General features: G+C 37.1%; 1 protein-coding gene across 4 annotated transcripts in view; it reads right to left on the reverse strand.

Annotated features, from left to right (window-relative positions):
• The window catches only part of GPC5 (glypican 5), a 1,330,718-nt gene that overhangs the window by 817,344 nt on the left and 492,677 nt on the right, over positions 1-20,697 (reverse strand). The window lies entirely within an intron of this gene.

The raw sequence follows: 20,697 nt of genomic DNA on the forward strand, positions 1-20,697 counted from the left end.
TTTAAGGAGGAATATGATGTGCTTTTTTAAGTCATTGCAATCTGTGCTTCCTCTGTAGGGTTTAAAACATATGTAGAAAAACAACACATGACAAAAGAGCACAACAGGCTAAAAGGAATAGGGAAATAAAGTTAAATAGTATAAAGTTTCTTGAGTTGTTGGAGAAGCAGTAAACGGGCTGTTTTAAATAGACCATAATAAATCAAAAATGTATGTTGCTATCAAGTTTAACTATGAAAATAATAATAAAAATCAGTATCTAAAAAGCCAATTGAGAAAAACAAAATCAATTCTAAAACTACTCAATTCAATAGAAGTCAGGAAATGATGAATAAGGAATGAAAAGAGAGAGACAAATAGAAAACAAATAGCAAGATGACAGACATAAACCCAAACATAATAATTTCTTTAAATGTAAGTGAACCAAATACTTCAATCAAAAGATAAAGATGCTCACACTGGTTACAAAAAAATATGTTATTTATATCCTAGTAGATAAACATCACCTATAAGAATGTAAAGAGCATGAAAGTAAATGATGAAGAAAATTTACTATATACACATTAAATAAAAGAAAGTTGCTGTAACAACACTAAAGTAGGCTTTAAGGAAGGAACATTACAAGAGATAAATTGGCTTTTTAGTGATATAAGAGACAATTCAACACAAAGAAAGCAATTTTAAATGTGTGTATCACAAATAACGTAGCTACGAAACCTGGGAAGCACACATTGATGAAAGTAAATAGAAGAACAGACAAATACATAATCCCAGCTGAAAATTTTAACATACCTTCTTAAGTAAAAAAGGACAAAAATCAGTAACACAAGATCATTTATGGGATGCGTAATTTGCCAAGTTAGCCTCATTTGCCATATTTTGAACTGTGTAAATGAGTGCATGGTACTCATTATTTTAAGGGCACATTTGAACATTCTGCATTATAAAGCAAGTCTCAAACACATTCAAATTATTAAGATCAGATATATGATCTCTAAACACAAAATAATTGTTTGACATCAAAGATAATTAGAAAATGGCCATTGTTAAATAATTTATAAACTTTCCAATGAAAATCAAAGGTTTAGAAAATTTTAAACCAGATCTTTATAAAAGAGGATATCCAAATGGCCAATATGCACATTTGTTATCAGGGAAATGCTAACTGAAATCACAGCTAGATATGACCACATGCCACACAGAGCCCTATCATTGAAACAATGACATAATAACAGTCTTGATCATTATGTTAGACGTTGAAGGGTGGTGTATGCTCTAAAGCCAAAGTATCAGGGATCCCTGGGTGGCTCAGCAGTTTGGCACCTGCCTTCAGCCCAGAGACTGATCCTGGAGACCTGGGATCGATCCCACATCGGGCTTCCTGGATGGAGCCTGTTCCTCCTGTGTCTCTGCCTGAGCCTGCTTCTCCTCTGTGTCTCTGCCTCTGTGTGTGTGTGTGTGTGTGTGTTTCTCATGAATACATACATAAAATCTTAAAAAAAAAAAAAAAAGCCAAAGTAGTATCACTTGAAGTTCAACCCTGTATCAACTGTCAGAAGATTAGCATCATCATAGTGGATGGCTATAGAATTCTATCAGGTTTACTGATGTTACCAGCATGTTCTTTTGTTATTGAACCATGATTGAATTATAATTAGTGGAAATTGATAGAACAATTTTAGTCACAAACTCAATTTTGAAGTTGTCCATTTACATGCCCATATAGAAAAACAAAATCTATATGGAATGAAAAAGCCAATCAAGCAAGTGCAGCTGTCATCTCTCTCTAAAACTTCTGGAACAATGTTTAACTTATTCCACCATGGTATTACTATACAAAACGGACTAAAAATTGACCCAAGAGAAATTATTTTGACAAATAACTTTCTCAGATGAAAGACAATTTTATAAACATGGATTTGGATAGTTACTTTCACTTAGGTGCTCTTTGGCCACCCTCATGCATTCACAGAGACTGATTATGATGACAAAGTGACCATCTTCTGAAGCCTTGTAGAACTCACAAATCCAGATAAAAAGCCAATTGCCTAGCTCATTCTGGAAGAGAGATGATAAATTTTGATTGATTGGACATGAATATATCCAAGCCCAGGAAAGGGGCTGAGGAATCAAGGAGTAATTCCCTCTTCTTATTCAAGATATGGAATGGTAGCTAAGTTATGTTCCTGGACTCATTTCTAACATGCGTATTGATTCTGGAGCGTGCTTCCTACAAGACTTCCCCTCACTTCAGATGACCAGTCACAAGCCCAGGCTGTCACCTGTGCTTCTGACCTAACAGCTACAAACTAGAGGTTCCAGCAACACCTTCCAACTCAGGATGCCAATCACAAGTCCAGGTTGTTTTGTGTACTTCTGAAAGACTGGTTATAAACCAGAGGTTCCCAAGACCCTTCCTTGTTTTTGATTAATTTGACAGAGTGACCCACAGAACTCAGGAAGATTGTAGATTACCAGTTTATTATAAAAGGATATAACTCAGGAATAGCCAAATATAAGAGATACACAAGGCAAGTCATGAGGAAAAGGCTCAGAGCTTCCATGGCTTTTACAGGTGCACCACTCTCCCAATCACCAGGAGCTTCCCAACTTGGAAGCTCTCAGAATCAGGTCTTAGGGGTTTTTATGAAGGTTTCATTACATAGTCATGATTAATTAAGTCGTTGATCTCTGGCAATTGGTTCAACCTTCAGACCTCTCCCCTCCCCAGAGTTCTGGGGTGGGGAAAGGTGGTACTTCAAGTTTCATCCCTCTAATCATGTGGTTGGTTCACCTAGCAACCAGCACCTAAACTAAAGTGGAGTTTAAAAGTCACCTCATTAACATAACAAGAGACATCTTTGTCACTCTCAACAGGTAGGAAAATCCAAGGGTGTTAGGAGTTCTGGAGAAAATCCAAATACATATCTCTTATTATAAATCACAATATCACAGTGGTTCCATGTAGTATTCATAATGCCCTGAGACAAAGGGGAGTACCATGAACTGCCTCCAAGGGTAGATAAGCCACCCCCATTTTGAGCCACAGATGGTCTTATCAAAATCTACTGACAGACTGCATTTTAGAAAATGCTACAATATAATATCAAATTAAGCCTTTGGAGAGAATCATATTTAATGAGCCTCCAAAGAATAGGAGGGAAAGCTCGAGAAACAATTCAAGATATCCCGGAGTTTTATTTCCTTCCTTTTTTGGGAAGTTAGAGGAAGCCTGCTGGCACATGTGTTAGCCCACTGGAAAAACAAGCTGATACCAGCCTTGTGACTCCAGCTTCTCCTTTCTGACATGTTTCCTTGACCAGGAAGCTCTTTTGTTACATAGTTACTAGATGTTGCCAGCCACCCTTTTTCTTTCTTGGAACCTCTCTGAGATGCTCTAAGTCAACTTACCAACCTTTTTGTTTGTTTGTTGTTTTGTGTTTCAACTTTTAATTTAAATTCTAGTTAGTTAACATATAATATTGGTTTTAGGAGTAGAACTTACTGATTGATCGCTGACATATAACACCCAGTACTTATCACAATAAGTGCCTTCCTTAATACCCATCACCCATTTGGTCTATCCCCTGACCACTTCTCCTCCATCAGCCCTCAGTTTGTTCTCTATGGTTAATGGAGTCTTAGGATTTGCCTCCTTCTGTCTCTCTCTTTTTTCTTCTTTCCCCTACGTTCATTTGTTTTGTTTCTTAAATTCCACATACGAGTGAAATGCTATGGTTTTTGTCTTTTCTCTGACTGAATTATTTCAGTTAGTATAATACACTGTAGCTTCATCAACATCATTGCAAATGGGAAGATTTCATTCTTTTTGATGGTTGAGTAATATTCCACAGTGTGTGTGTACCACATCTTTTTTTTTTTTTTTACATTTATTTACTTATTAGGACACCAGGGTTACTCAGTGGTTTTGCACCTGCCTTTGCCCCAGGGTATGTTCCTGGAGTCCTGAGATCGAGCCCCACATTGGGCTCCCTGCGTGGAGCCTGCTTCTCCCTCTGCCTGTGTCTCTGCCTCTCTGTGTGTGTCTCTTAGGAGACTCAATATCATCTCTCATGAGATGTAGGACTTGATCCCCAGACTAGAATTATGCCCTAAGCCAAAGGCAGACACCTAACCACTGAGACACCCAGGTGTCCCTATACCACATCTTCTTGATCCATTCATCAATTGATGGACATTTGGGTCCTTTCAACCGTACCAATAATTTGATTATTTCAACTGTACCAACCTGAGCATACTGCTCTGTGGGATGAAAGCCCAGGGGATGATGTGCTCTATGCTTGAAATCTTCCTTCAATAAAGCCTACTTTATATTCACACCATATGGTGCAACTGATGGATATGTTTGTGCTTAAAAGAATTTCAACAAGAAGCTTACCTCTTCTTTAAGTTGCTGAAAGAATGAAAAACCAGGAACTCTACTGGCCTAAATTATTGGAACAATTATCAAAACTACCTATGGCCTCCTTATTACTAAATCTCATAAAATATTTTTCAGTCCTATCTTGACTAGCATCTCAGTAAACTCTAAGATCATCTATCAATTCTTCCATTCAAAAACTCAATTTTATGTTAACTTCAAATTTTCTTTTGCCATTTTTCTGTTTATCTATTTTAAGTCTCCTTGATAAGATTTTCTTAGTCCATTCATTCTTTGTAAGCTGGCACAATGCAGCTAACTGTACATCATCTCATTATAAATGCTTTTGCTGCTTCTTACTTTTTTTTCACTCAACAATACAGCTTCTTGTATATTACACTTCAATGTATATGTATCCACAATATTCTTTTCATCCCTAAATAGTATGGATATTTCATTATTTAAATAACTAGAAGTGTAGAATTCTAAAATACTTCGCTTTAATGTTTTTCTCTTTCAAATAGTCCTGAATCCCCTTAACACTCTTGAATATAGTGGGAGATTTATTCCCTGGAAATGGAAGCAACTGGTTTAAGAGAATGAGGATTTTCCAACTCTATGGATATTGCCACATTGTCTTCCAAAGAAATGAGGTGAGTAGTACCTTCAGGCAGTCTTCTAGATTGGCTCCTCTAATCCAGTATTCACAATGTTGCAGGGTGATTCATCATGTAGATCTAGCCTTGCCATTCTCAGTTCCTCAAGGATTTTAGATGAAGTATCTACTACTCACCATAGCAAGAAAGGGCCCTACCTAGGAGGGACTCTTACCTCCTTTTCCAATCTCACCTCCTACCAGCTTGCTTTTGTACTGTCTTTTTCTGCCTGATACGTCCTGTTCCAGTCTCTTATTACTTCCTCTTCACTAATTCTTACTTTTTATTACATTTTCAGCATCTGAACAATTCTCAGAATATAAAAAAGCAGTCCATAATATTTTTGAGTGAATGAATGAATGAGTCCAGATTACATCCACCCACAAATTATTATAGCATCTTGGTGCACATCTCTTTCAATATACCGATAACATTTCATTTTAATCAGCCTGTCTTCTATACTAGTTTTATGGTGATGAGGACTGTACCTAGCACAAAATCAAGTGTCAGTTGAATAAATAAAGAATGGAATGAAGTCCATTTCTTCTTCATTTACAGATGAAAAATTCTGAGGCCTGTGGATGTAATGTGTCTTTCCCAGTGACATATAACTAATCTAAGTGGCAAAACCAGGCATAGATGCCATATATACTAATTTTTATTTTCAAACTGTTTCTAGTAAGTATGCTACAACTTTAAGTAATTGCATTTTGCTTTCTGTTTCACAGAATTTGTACTAAACTTTGGAGGCTGTTTTTTCCCCTCAGTCATAGTTCTGCTTTTTAATAAATAGCAAAGCCAGTGCCTACACTATATTCATTTAGCTTCAATTACCTCATCTGTAATATCTCTGCTTCACCTACCTGACTGTTTCACCGTGAAGGTTAAAAGAAACTGTAGGGGTATGTCCTGAATGTCAGAAATGTTATATAAGCAATTTATAATTATCGCTGCTTTACATAATCATATTTGCTAATACCTTTACGCAAATGCGTTCTGATCACATAAGCAAGCATCCGGGCTCTATTGTTCCAGAGACAACAAACACTGCTACCACAATCATATTACACATGTGCCTACAGCAATTTCTATAAATGTAAAGAACTTGGGACAAAGAAACAGGGTCTTGGGGCTGATACATATTTTAATAAGTTCAAACAAAAGAGGTTTAAAACTATGATCGTGTCTAAATTTCTCAATGGCTGAGATATATAAGTTCATCAAAGAGTTTGGGGAGGTTTATCACACATTTTCTAATACTAGTAAACATTATACTCATAGTACTTGCAGAAAAGAGTCTTCAGCAAAAAATTGTTAAATTATCAACAGGACACTTGGAAAGTGGGTAAAGGTGCTTTAAAATAAACCTGAAATATAAGTCAAATATGGACCCTAGGATAAACCAAACTCATAGAAACAGGGAACAAATTGGTGGCTGCCAATAACAGTAGTGGGTGGAGGGAATAGCTGAAGATGGTCAGAGGGTATATACTTCCAGTTATAAGATGAACATGTTCTGGGAATGTAACGCACAGCATGGTGACTATAGTTAACAATACTCTATTGCATATTTGAAAGTTGTTAAGAGAGTAGATTTTAAAAGTTCTCACCACAAAAGTTGATGGATGTGTTAATTAACATTATGGCAATCATTTCATATTATACACACATCAAATCTTTACACTGTACACTTACATAATATATGTCAATTATATCTCAATAAAGTTGGAAAAATATTCTGTTAGTTGAAAAAATAAAGCACTATAATGCAATGTACTGAAATGTGATTTCAGTCCCTATTTCAATAAACTCAAAGCCACTTCCAGCACCATAAGGCTTGGTTGAACAGTCCCTGGTCTCCATCTCTACTTTGGGGAAATTTGATGTCTCTGTAAAGTCAAATGGTTACAAATCAAATGTCAACCAGCAAGGTGTTTCATTATTACTTTATCTAAAATAGCATGACACAGTGACTTTATCTCTTATACATATCTGTGTTATTTCTATAACAATGCTCACTACAGTTAGTATTGATCTTATTATACATGTATCTATTACATGTGGCTGGTCCATCCCTACCTCATCCCACCCCTACTTGAATACTATCCCAAGGAAAATGGGGACTATATCCTAGGTATCTGAAAGGTATTCAAAAGGTATTCAGTAAATATTTGTGCAATGAGTGAATAAATGAATAGCCAAATCAAAGTTCAAAGCACAGTTATTATCTGGTAATGTGATTTGGAAAAATTATCAGAACATGCTGATGCACTGTTACTGAAGATGAGATTTTTTTTAACTGATGTATTTGGCAGCTCAAAACAGAGACTGAGCAAGAAAAATGAGTATCTGTCAAAAAAGGGCATTTCTCAATTGCTTAATTATAACAGACTATTTTTCTATCCCTCTTTTCAAGTTGAAGGAATATTTAGTACTGTGTACAGTGCTCATTATAAACACTGATTTTCACTTGTGTATCTTTCTTTATGTGTGCAGGAACTGATGAGTTACAAAAACAGTATAATATGTGGGATATTTTAGGTAAATCTCATATCTGCTTTTATCCTCCATAGAATAATGGAATGTCTATTTATACACATACACACACACACACACACACATTTATTTCAAAGGAAATAATGCCAGTGCTGAAGGCCCATTAATAAGTCAAAAACTAACAAACGAAAGTTAAAAACAAAGTAGGAAAAAGAGGAATAAGGAAAAGAAGGATGAGGGAAAAGGAAGAGGAGCACAAAGAGAGTGAGGAAAGGAAAAAGTGGAGCAGGAGGAGAGAGACAGGTAGAGGGCAAAGAGGAGAAAGAATAGGAAAAGAAAATTAAAATCAGAAAAAGAAGAGGTAGTACAAAAGTAGTGATGAGCCAGTGGAGCTGGCTCAACAGTATATTAATACATACTCCAAAGCTTCAGTTAGTACAACTATAAAGCATTATTGTTAGAACATTTGAAAGATCATTTTAAAATATAGTATATGAATGAACCTATATTAACCTATATTAAGTTTCATGTATACTGTACTTGCCTTAAAATTTAAATCAGTGAGTAAAAAATAATACATAATAAATAAATATTTGGACGAAATCTTAGATGTTGTATCTCATACTATATACCACAATTGTATCTAGAAAAAATGAAGGATAAAATATACATGTATATGTGTGTATATATATGTACAAGAAGAGAGAGAGAAAAAGAGAGAGAGAGAGCCACCAGGCATCCCCGAGGGAAGATTTTCTAAGTGTACAAGCAATCAAGATTAACTGAAAGATCATTTAATATAATTAAACAAAAGGTAAATTCATAAAGGTGAAAAATATTGTTAAAATAAAAGGCAAAAAGATTAAAGACATATATTCTATAAATGTAACAAAAAGGTAACATCATTAATATAGGGGATTCATGGGATGCCTAGATGGCTCAGCAGTTGAGTGTCTGCCTTTGGCTCAGGGCGTGATCCTGGAGTTTCAGGATCGAGTCCCACATCGGGCTTCCTGCATGGAGCCTGCTTCTCCCTCTGCCTATGTTTCTGCCTCTCTCTCTCTGTCTCATGAATAAATAAATAAAATCTTTTAAAAAAAGTGATCAGATGCTTAAAAAATATAGGGGACTTCATTCAAATTAATTAGAATAAAAATAGCCTCTGAAGAATAAAGAATACAAAATGATGGTAAGAGAAAATTTTAAAAAGCAACAGTTATAACTAGTAAATATTTGACAGAAATACTGAATTTCAATAGGAATTATAGAACTACAAATGAAAACAATAAAAATTTAAAATAATGCCAGCAAGCATGTGTTCAAAGAGATATTCATATGGACTGGCAAATTTATACACTTCAGATAGAAGACTGTGCTAATAGCATTAAGAGATTTAAAAAGGTGGGGCAGCCCAGGTGGCTCAGCAGTTTAGCGCAGCCTTCAGCCCCGGGCCTGATCCTGGAGACCTGGGATCAAGTTCCACATTGGGCTCCCTGCATGGAGCCCTGCTTCTCCCTCTGCCTGTGTCTGCCTCTCCCTGTTCTCTCTGTCTCTCATGAATAAATAAATAAAATCTTAAAGAAAAAAAAGAAATTAAAAAAGTTATGCCCTTTATTCTAGAAAATTCCACTCTGGAACTTTTCATATGCAAATGTTTACAAAACTAAAAACATTATAAATATGTATTGTTAATGGTTAAATTATGGAATACTCATACAATAGATTATTATGTTGTAGAAATAATATGTTTTAAAACACACTTGTAGAAATCTTACATGCTACATAATTTTTTGGAAATAGTAAATAAGTTTATAGAGTATAATTTTAATTTAATTTTAAAAATACAGATGAAAAGGGGAATAAAAACATAAAATCATTTTTTAAATTAATGGGTTATTTTAATATTTTCCTTGATAATTTTAACCATTGCATTTTTTCTAAATGAGCATATTTCACTCATAATATGAGGATTATAAATATTTTTAAAGGGTAAAAATAACTATGATAAAAATTAAAAGCAAATGTGTTACTTTAAAATATGGGGAATAATGCTTCTTTCCAAAGATATAATTTCAAGCTTTTATAACATGTTACAAAGTTATTCATTTTGTGTGTAATTAGATTGCAATATTTTGTTCTTATCTAAACTCTCATAGTAACCGGTGAATTTCTGCAGAGATGCATTGTTTCTTTGTTATTTTATTTCATTTTTAAAAATACTGGCATCAGTTTAAAATGCACTAAGTCTTTTATGAGTTCCATAATAGTTTGGGTAATGACTAATGTAGGAGTACACTGCATTAACTAAATTTTTGGCTGCCAGAGCCAGTGGGATATTAGACTGCGGGTGAATTTTGATTCATCAAACATTGTGAAAATTAATAAAAGGAAACTTCATTTACAATGGAGTCAGGAGTCTGGCAGGGGTGGGGTGCATACCCCCTACCATTTGTCAACTGCAGACCCAATAAGAAGAGAGGCAGCTTGCATGAAGATACTAATTTGGTTACTACTTTACTATGCCAGCAGGTGGAAGAATGCTTTCTTCTTTCCCTCCCAACAACAGCCCAGCCAATGACAGACTGTCACAACTCGGCCAATTAAAACGCACTATACTTCAAACTTTCAGTTTACTCTAATAGATTTTTTGTATTTAACAGCCCTCCCAACTTCCCCTTCTTCTTTGTTCCTTCGACTTCCTATGGTTTTACTTTTAGCTTGCTTGTCCCAGATTGCAATTCTCTTCTTTGCCCAAATACACCATTTTTTTTTGCCAGTAAAATAACCAGCAATTTCATTTTGAAGGTTAACAGCATAAACAAATAATAAACATGCCCAAGTTGTAAAAGAATATTTTGGAGCAAATATACTTTACAAATAGATATAATTCAAAAGTGAATATATATACCTGTCTTGATGACTATCTGCAAATCTTTTCTGTAGTATTCAGACTGAAAGACTTCACTAAGGAGCAATTTATTAGTCTGTCTCCCTCTTAATTTACTGAAATAAAACAAGATATTTTCAAGCCTCTTGATGAAGTCCTGTGAAAGCTGACAACGAATCTCTTTTCTGATCATATATTACTCCAAATATATGTTTTTGATTACATAATAGAAGTTTATTACTTTTTTCTCTGCTTTTCCTCACTAACTCTAAAGGGAAACATTAAAGTAAGTTGTTCTTTATTAATAATTCAGTGAATTTTTCAGTCCACTGATGTCGGGCAGCTGAGTGACCTGAAAATTAACCTTCCTAGAAGCATACTGCTAGGCTTAAAAAACCAGTGGCTCTCACATATGAGGAATGTACCCTGTAGTTGTCTAATTATTTCTGTTTAGATGTTCAGGTGATTAGGAAAAAAACTGATATTCTTCAGTAAGTATGTCCAATTCTACCTTGTACTAATAAACAGCAAAAACAAAACAAAAACAAAACAACAACAAAAACTGCATGCCTCTCATACGGAAATCTCCTTTACAAATTAAATTTGTTTAACACTTAAAAAATATTTCAAGAATTATAACTTGGTAGACTTATTGAGCTTAAATTTGCATTTCAGAGAAAACTTCATGATAATTATATTAGAAAAAAAAAAAAACAACAAGTCAATTATCAAGAGGGATGAAAATCCCACATAATGGCAACAGTTCAAGCTCATAGGTACTGAATGGGACTCCATAACCACAGAGTGATTATTTTGACACATTCAGCTGTTTAATATCATGCCTCACTGCCCCTTTCTGGTTGATGATTTTCCTTTGTAGGATATGACAGGCCTAAATGAATTTGCACCCTTGTGAATTAAAACCCTCTGATTCATTGACGTTGGCTAAAATCCCTCATGCTCTAAGCAAATGCGTCTTTTTCTTCTTTCAATGCATCTGAAGACATATACAATTACATGTGAGTATCTGAAATTCTTACAGAGCTATAAGGAAAGAAGAATTGCTTAAATCAAGATGTAAGAAGGAATAGGAAAGATAAATACGTAATCATTAACTTTTTATTGACATCATGGCAAAACAAATAAACAAGCAATTTAAGGTTAAAATATGTTTCCAAATGAGCACTCTTTTATATCTGACTTCACAACTAAAATGCATTTGGAGCCAAGGAAGTTATATACTTGAATGAATAGAAAACATTATTGAGTATTTCTGTGTCAGGGAATATTGGAAGTGTATTTTTAAGTATTAACTCATTTAATCCTCATCATGTCTTTCATGAGGAAAGTGCTTTATGATTCATATTCCATTTAATTTTACTTAATTTCAATTCCTCAGGTATAGTGGAATGAGCTCAGAATCATTAGATTATGGAATATCAACATTATTCTCTGTGAAGGTTAACAGCAAAATAATTAATGTACAAGTACACTGAATTAACTAAATTTTTGGCTGCCAGAGCCAGCAGGATATTACATTGCTGGTGAATTTATTTATTCCTATTTATCCTTATAACCTCCCCCTTCATCAGTCCTTTCTGCCTCCTCCACTTAAAGTTAAGATTATAATGTGTTTAATCTATATCTTTTTTTTTGGGGGGGGGAGGTCTGCAAAAGGTGTATTTTTGTACCTGTATTGTTCATTCTTAAAAATGGTGTTATGCTCTAGAGTTCATTTTGCTTCTAACTCTTCTCAGTCAACGCTAGACCTTTAAATTCTGTCCATGTTGCTATGGATGCACTGAATTTATTGTGCCTAAGCATTGCAAAGTACCTCTTGATGTGTACCTGCTGTGTTTTACCCATCCACTCCCCTAGCAACTATTTCTCCTATTTCTGCCACCAAAAACAAGTATTTCAATTTTTGTTCCATTTGTTCCCATTGTTGCAAATGTTCTAATAAATGTTCTGCTACACATTCCCTTATGTACCTGTGTGAGAATTTCTTTGGGACACACACACACACACACACACACAGTAGCCTAAGACTGAGCTCAAAGCATGCACATATGCATGACTAGGGTAAGGCATATTGCCTTGCTTTCTAGATTGGTGGCACTGGCTCTACTATCCTAGCAGCAAGGAATCAGTTTTATCTTTACATCAATTCTTCTTATCTTTAAAAATTTATTTATTTATTTGAGAGAGAGACAGAAAGAGAGAGAGCTGGGGGAGGGGCAGAGGGAGAGATAGAGAAGCAGATTCCTGGCTGAGCACAGAACCTGATGCATGACTCAATTCCATGACCCTGAGATCATGACCTGAGCCAAAATCAAGAGTTGGGTACTTGATCAACTAAGCCACCCAGGCGCTCCACATCACTCCAATTCTAGGCACTATCCAGCTGTATAATTTCTGGCATTATACTCCTACCTAATAGGCACAAAACTATACTATATCCAGTTTGAAGATAAGAAACCAAAGGTACAGGTGGGAGCTGAGAAGATGGCGGAGGAGTAGGGTCCTCACCTCACCTGGCCTCACCAACTTACCTAGATTACTTTCAAATCACCCTGAAAACCTATGACTTCGACCTGAGATTTAAAGAGAGAACAGCTGGAATGCTACAGAGAGAAGGGTCTTTGCTTCTAACAAGGTACGAAGGTGGAAAAAAAAATTAAAAAAGAATCCAGTGGGGGAGGAGCCTGCGAGGAGCCGGGCTAAGGCAGGTGTGGGGAGCCTCTGGCACAGGAAAGCCCAGACCCGGGGAAGCAGGAACTTTAAAAAATCCGCACTGGATCCTTCCTGGACGGAAAGGAGCTCAGCAGGGAAATCGGGCAGAACCGCAGGAGGGGCAGTAGAGCCTCCAGTCCCCCTGAGTCACTAACAGAGGAAGCGCACCCGGGGAGAGCACCACACACCGAGGGCCGATCTCGGTAAAGCGCTGGAGCATGTGCCCAGTGGGGCCTCGGGGAGAAGCCAGGCGGTCAGGCGGGGACTCTGGGCGGAGGGGGCTGTGTGCCCTGCTGCCTTCGGAGCTGAGGCCTGGGGAGCATGATTCCAGCAGCACAGGCCTGGGATCCCAGGGCACCGAGGGACACAGCCCAGGATCCTGCACTTCCCCCGGGACAGGCGGAGACAGGGAGGGCACAGGACAACGAGGATGCTCCTGCCACTGGGTGCCCCCGAGCTGTGCAGGTCAGTGCCCCCGCCACCCCGGGAGCATCTAGGCCAGTGCAGACTGGGAGGCTGTGGTAGTTATTGCAGGGGCTGACTGCAGGGCTGGAGAGCTGGCCACAGCCAGTGGTGTTATTCCTCCTGTTGTCACCCTGTGCCTGGGGGAGGTGGGGCCACAGGGAACAGGGGCCTCACGGGGTAAACAGCTCACCTGAGCCCAACACCTGGTGGGGGGGGGTGGGGCAGCTCCCCCAGGTGCACACACCTGAGAATCAGCACAGCAGACCCTCCCCTAGAAGACCAGCTGGAAGGACAGAGGAAGAGCAAGTTCTCTACCAAGCAGCACTGGAAAGCTCCAGGGGAAGTTGAGGAATTTACAGTATATAGAACCAGAGGATACCCCTTCTTTTTTTTTTTTTTTCCTTTCTTTTGGAAAATACAACTCATTTTTATATCAGACTATAAATTTCCAATTTTTTTTCTTTTTCTACCTTAACTACAATATCTTACCACATCTTCATTTTTAAGATTCTTCCTTTCTGACTTTCATATTTCTACAATTACATGTCTTATATATATTTCACACTTCTAGATTCCCTTCAACATACTCAACTTCATTTTGGGAGATATACAAGATATGTCTTTTTGTTCTGTGTTTTTTGTTTTCTCTGCCTCATTTTGTTCTACAAAGACAGAAGTTAATACCTTCTAAAACATGACCAGCATGACACAGAACCAAGCGGTATACCGTGCTGATTCATTCTGTGAGATGCCTCATTCCCATTCTGCCCACCTCTTTTATCTCATTTATGTTTTGGTGGTCAATGTTGGGGCCTTCTACAAGTATTTCTGGTTTATATAAATTTGGGACTGAGCATCTTCTAACATACAAAACTTAATATACTCACAAACAAGAGGATCACCCTAGAGAACCCCTCAGGTAGACTACATTCTCCCTCCACTACAACTTCAACACCACCACAATCTCCCAGTCACCCCCCTTTTTTTCTTCTCCTTTTTTTTCTTTTTTCTTTCTTTCTTTTTCTCTTCCTCTTTGGGATTCTTGGCCTTTATTTTTTACTACTTTGTTTTAAAATTTGTTTTTCACTTTAGTGGTCCTTTTGTTTTATATCGTTCTGATCTTTCTTTTTCAATTTCTGGTCTCTGATCTCAGCAGAATCATCTAGGGTGAAATTTACTTAGGTCGTAGTTGATATTCTTGATTCAGCCTGCTCATACAGCCACTCTGCAGCGAGCAAAATTACTAGAAGGAATAACTCCCCACAAAAGGAAGAATCAAAAACAGTACTCTCTGCCACAGAGTTACAGAATTTGGATTACAATTCGATGTTGGAAACCAACTCAGGAGCACAATTATAAAGCTACTGGTGGCTCTGGAAAAAAAAAAAAAAAAGCATAAAGGAATCAAGAGACTTCATGACTGCAGAATTTAGATCTAATCAGGCCAAAATTAAAAATCAATTAAATTAAATGCAATCCAAACTGGAAGACCTAACGACAAGGGTTAATGAGGTAGAAGAAAGAGTGAGTGACATAGATGACAAGTTGATGGCAAGAAAAGAAGCTGAGGAGAAAAGAGAAAAAAAAATTAAAAGACCATGAGGAAAGGTTAAGGGAAATAAATGATAGCCTCAGAAGGAAAAGTCTACATATAATTGGGGTTCCAGAGAGTGCCGAGAGGGCCAGAGGGCCAGAAAGCATATTTGAACAAGTCATAGCTGAGAACTTCCCTAATTTGGGGAGGGAAACAGACATTCAGATCCAGGAGATAGAGAGGTTCCCCCCTCCAAATCAGTAAAAAACATTCAACACCTCGACATTTAATAGTGAAACTTGCAAGAACCAAAGATAAAGAGAAAATCCTTAAAATAGCAAGAGATAAAAGATCCCTAACTTATACGGAGAGAAATATTAGATGAACAGTAGACCTATCCACAGAGACCTGGCAGGCCAGAAAGGGCTGGCAGGATATATTCAGGGTACTGAATGAGAAGAACATGCAGCCAAGAATACTTTATCCAGCAAGGCTCTCATTCAGAATAGAAGGCAAGATAAAGAGCTTCCAAGATAGGCAGAAACTGAAAGAATATGTGACCATCAAACCAGCTCTGCAAGAAATATTAAGGGGGACCCTGTAAAAGAAAGAGGAAACCCAAAGAAATAATCCACAAAAATAGGGACTGAATAGGCATTACAATGATACTAAATTCATATCTTTCAATAGTAACTCTGAACATGAATGGGCTAAATGATCCCATTGAAAGACGCAGGGTTTCAGACTGGATAAAAAAGCAAGACCCATCTATTTGTTGTCTACAAGAGACTCATTTTAGACCTAAGAAAGAACACTTCCAGCATGAAACTGAAAGGTTGGAAAACAATTTACCATTCAAATGGTCCTCAAAAGAAAGCTGGGGTAGCAATCCTCATATCAGATAAATTAAAGTTTATCCCAAAGACTGTAGTAAGAGATGAAGAGGAATACTATATTGTACTTAAAGGGTCTATCCAACAAGAGGACCTAACAATCATGAATATTCATGTGCTAATGTGGAAGCTGCCAAGTATATCAATCAATTAATAACCAAAGTAAAGACATACTTAGATAATAATACACTAATAGTAAGAGATTTCAACATGGCACTTTCTGCAAATGACAGATCTTCTAAGCACAACATCTCCAAAGAAACAAAAGCTTTAAATGATACACTGGACCAGATGGATTTCACAGATATTTACAGAACTTTGCATCCAAAGGCAACTGAATACACATTCTTCTCAAGTGCAATGGAACTTTCTCCAGAATAGACCACATACAGAATCACAAATCAGGTCTCAACAGACACCAAAAGATTGAGATTGTCCCCTGCATATTTTCAGACCATAATGCTTTGAAACTTGACCTCAATCACAAGAAGAAATTTGGAAGAAATTCAAACACGTGGAGGTTAAAGAGCATCCTGCTAAAAGATGAATGGATCAACAGGAAATTAGAGAAGAATTAAAAAGATTCAAGGAAACTAATGAAAAAGAAGATACCACCATTCAAAATCTTTGGGATACAACAAAAGCAGTCCTAAAAGGGAAATACATTGCAATACAAGCATTCCTCAAAAAATTGGAAAAAAACCCTCAAATACACAAGCTAACCTTGTACCTAAAGGAACTGAAGAAAAAAACAGCAAATAAAACCTACACCAAGCAGAAGAAGAGAGTTAATACAGATTTGAGCAGAACTCAATGAAATAGAGACCACAAGAACTGTAGAACAGATCAACAAAACCAGGAATTGGTTCTTTGAAAGAATTAATGAGATAGATAAACCATTAGCCAGCCTTATTAAAAACAAAGAGAAAAGATTCAATAAAATCTTGAATGAAGAAGGAGAGATCACAACCAATATCAAGGAAATACAAATGATTTTAAAAACATAGAGCAGCTATAGGCCAAAATTAGGCAATCTGGAAGAAATGGACCCATTTCTGAAAAACCACAAACTATCAAAACTGGAACAAGAGAAATAGAAAACCTGAACAGGCCAATTACCAGGGAGGAAATTGAAGCAGTCATCAAAAACCTCCCAAGACACAAAAGTCCAGGGCCAGATGGCTTCCTAGGGGAATTCTATCAAATGTTTAAAGAAGAAATAATACCTATTCTACTAAAGCTGTCCCGAAAGATAGAAAGGGACGGAATACTTCCAAATTCATTTTCTAAATCCAGCATCACCTTAATTCCAAAACCAAAGACCCCACCAAAAAGGAGAATTATAGACCAATATCTCTGATGAACACAGATGCAAAAATTCTCAACAAGATACTAGCCAAGAGAATCCAACAGTACATTAAGAATATTATTCACCATGACCAAGTGGGATTTATCCCCGGGATGCCATGCTGGTTTAACACTCATAAAACAATCAACGTGATAGATCATATCAACAAGAGAAAAAAACAAGAACCAAATGATTCTCTCAATCGAGCAGAGAAAGCATTTGACAAAATACAGCATCCATTCCTGATCAAAGCTCTTCAGAGTGTAAGGATAGAGGTAACATTCCTCAGCATCTTAAGTTTCCATCTATGAAAAGCCCACAGAAAATATTATTCTCACCAGGGAAAAACTGAGAGTCTTTCCCATAAGATCAGGAACATGACAGGGATGTCTGCACTCACCACTGCTATTCAACATAGTACTAGAAGTCCTAACCTCAGCAATAAGACAACAAAAATAAATAAAAGGCATTCAAATTGGCAAAGAAGTCAAACTCTCCCTCTTCGCAGATGACATGATACTGTACACAGAAAACCCAAAAGACTCCACCTCAATATTGCTAGAACTCATACAGCAATTTGGCAATGTGGCAAGATCCAAAATCAATGCCCAGACATCAGTGGCAATTCTATACACTAACAATGAGACTGAAGAAAAATAAATTAAGGAGTCAAGCCCATTTACAATTGCACCTAACAGCATAAGATGCCTAACCAAGGAGGTAAAGGATCTATACCCTAAAAACTAGGGAACACCTCTGAAAGAAATTGAGGAAGACACAAAGAGATGCAAAAGTATTCCATACTCATGGATTAAAAGAATTAATATTATGAAAATGTCTATGCTACCCAGGGCAATTGACACATTCAATGCAATCCCTATCAAAATACCGTGGACTTTCTTCAGAGTTGGAACAATAATCTTAAGATTTGTGTGGAATCAAAAAAGACACCAAATAGCCAGGGAAATATTGAAAAAGAAAACCAGAGCCAGGGGCATCACAATGACAGATTTCAAGTTGTACTACAAATCTGTGATCATCAAGACAGTGTGGTACCGGCACAAAACCAGACACACAGATCAATGCAACAGAATATAGAACTCAGAAATGGGCCATCAGTTCTATGGTCAACTAATATTTGACAAAGCAGGAAAGATCATCCACTGGAAAAAGGACAGTCTCTTCAATAAATGATGCTGAGAAAATTGGACAGCCATGTGCAGAAGAATGGAACAAGACCATTCTCTTACACCATACACAAAGATAAACTCAAAATGGTTGTAAGTTCTAAATGGGAGACAAGAATCCATTAAAATCCTAGAGGAGAACACAGGCAACACCCTTTTTGAACTTGACCACAGCAACTTCTTGCAAGATACATCTATGAAGGCAAGGGAAACAAAAGCAAAAATGAACTATTGGGACTTCATCAAGATAAAAAACTTCTGCACAGCAAAAGAAACAGTCAACAGAACTAAAAGACAACCTACAGAATGGGAGAAGATATTTGCAAATGACCTATCAGATAAAGGACTAGTATCCAAGATCCATAAAGAACTTATTAAACTCAACAGCAAGGAAACAAACAATCCAATCACGAAATGGGCAAATGACATGAACAGAAATTTCACCAAAGAAGACCTACACGTGGCCAACAAGCACATGAGAAAATGCTCCACATCACTTGCCATCAGGGAAATACAAATCAAAACCACCGTGAGATACCACCTCACACCAGTGAGAATGGGGAAAATTAACAAGACAGGAAACAACCAATGTTGGAGAAGATGTGGAGAAAGGGGAACCCTCTTGCACTGTTGGTGGGAATGTGAACTGGTGCAGCCACTCTGGAAAACTGTGTGGAGGTTCCTCAAACAGTTAAAAATAGGACTGCCCGGGGATCCCTGGGTGGCGCAGCGGTTTAGCGCCTGCCTTTGGCCCAGGGTGCGATCCTGGAGGCCCGGGATCGAATCCCACGTCGGGCTTCTGGTGCATGGAGCCTGCTTCTCTCTCTGCCTGTGTCTCTGCCTCTCTCTCTCTCTCTCTTTGTGACTATCATAAATAAATAAAAATTAAAAAAAATAGGACCGCCCTATGACCCAGAAATTGCACTGCTGGGGATTTACCCCAATGATACAGATTCAGTGAAATGCTGGGACACCTGTACCCCAATGTTTATAGCAGCAATGTCCACAATCACCAAACTGTGGTAGGAGCCTTGGTGTCCATCGAAAGAGGAATGTTTTAAGAAGATGTGGTCTATATATACAATGGAATATTACTCAGCCATTAGAAATGATGAATACCCACCATTTGCTTCAACATAGATAGAACTGAAGGGTATTATGCTGAGTGAAGTAAGTCATTTAGAGAAGGACAAACATTATATGGTTTCATTCATTCAGGGAATATAAAAATTGTAAAAGGGATTAAAGGGGAAAGGAGAGAAAATGAGTGGGAAATATCAGAAAGGGTGACAGAAAATGAGTCTCCTAACTCTGGAAAATGAACAAGGCAGAGTGGAAGGGGAGGTGGGGGGGGAAGGGGTGACTGGGTGATGGGCACTGACAGGGGCACTTGATGGGATGAGCACTGGGTATTATACTCTATGTTGGCAAATTGAACTCCAATAAAAAGATATACAAAAAAAAATAGAAAACAAAAGTACACGAATATTAAATAACTGGCCAAGGTCAAACCCAGGTGGGCTGACTGCATAGTGCACACTTGTAGTCACTAATTTGTACTTCCACCCTAGAATGAAGAAATAATAAAGCACCAGGCATTTTGGCAATCTAGAAAGCATATATGGCATCAACATTTAAATATTATAACCACAGTGAGTAGGAATGTGGCAAATGAAACTCATCAACGTGCTGAAGTGACTTAGGCCACTTAGGCCTTAAATAGTCTGTACTCTATATAATGATTTCATAATCAGTAGATTCATTCCTAAACTGGCTTTCAGTAGCTTGAGCCACTGATTAATAACAGCTCCCATGCAAGAGTCCACCTTATTTTTTCACAATGGAAAATGTCTATTAAGCATGATTTATAGCTATCACTACTGAAAGCACATTTTATTTGCCCAGGCTGAGTCATAAAGGAAATTTTCAAATGTATATTTCAAGTCATAGATATGAGTAGATAGGTACATGAAGCTACTAAGAATATACAAAAATCTTCCCCAAAACTTTTAATAATTAATAATTAAGTCCCTGTATAAGGGTCAAAACATATAAAAGCATTGTATTGTATACTTCCCAGTCACACAGCCTATACCAGATAGAAATAGTCATTTGTT

This window comes from Canis aureus, chromosome 17, assembly GCF_053574225.1.
Source record: "Canis aureus isolate CA01 chromosome 17, VMU_Caureus_v.1.0, whole genome shotgun sequence".
Lineage (NCBI taxonomy): Eukaryota > Metazoa > Chordata > Mammalia > Carnivora > Canidae > Canis > Canis aureus.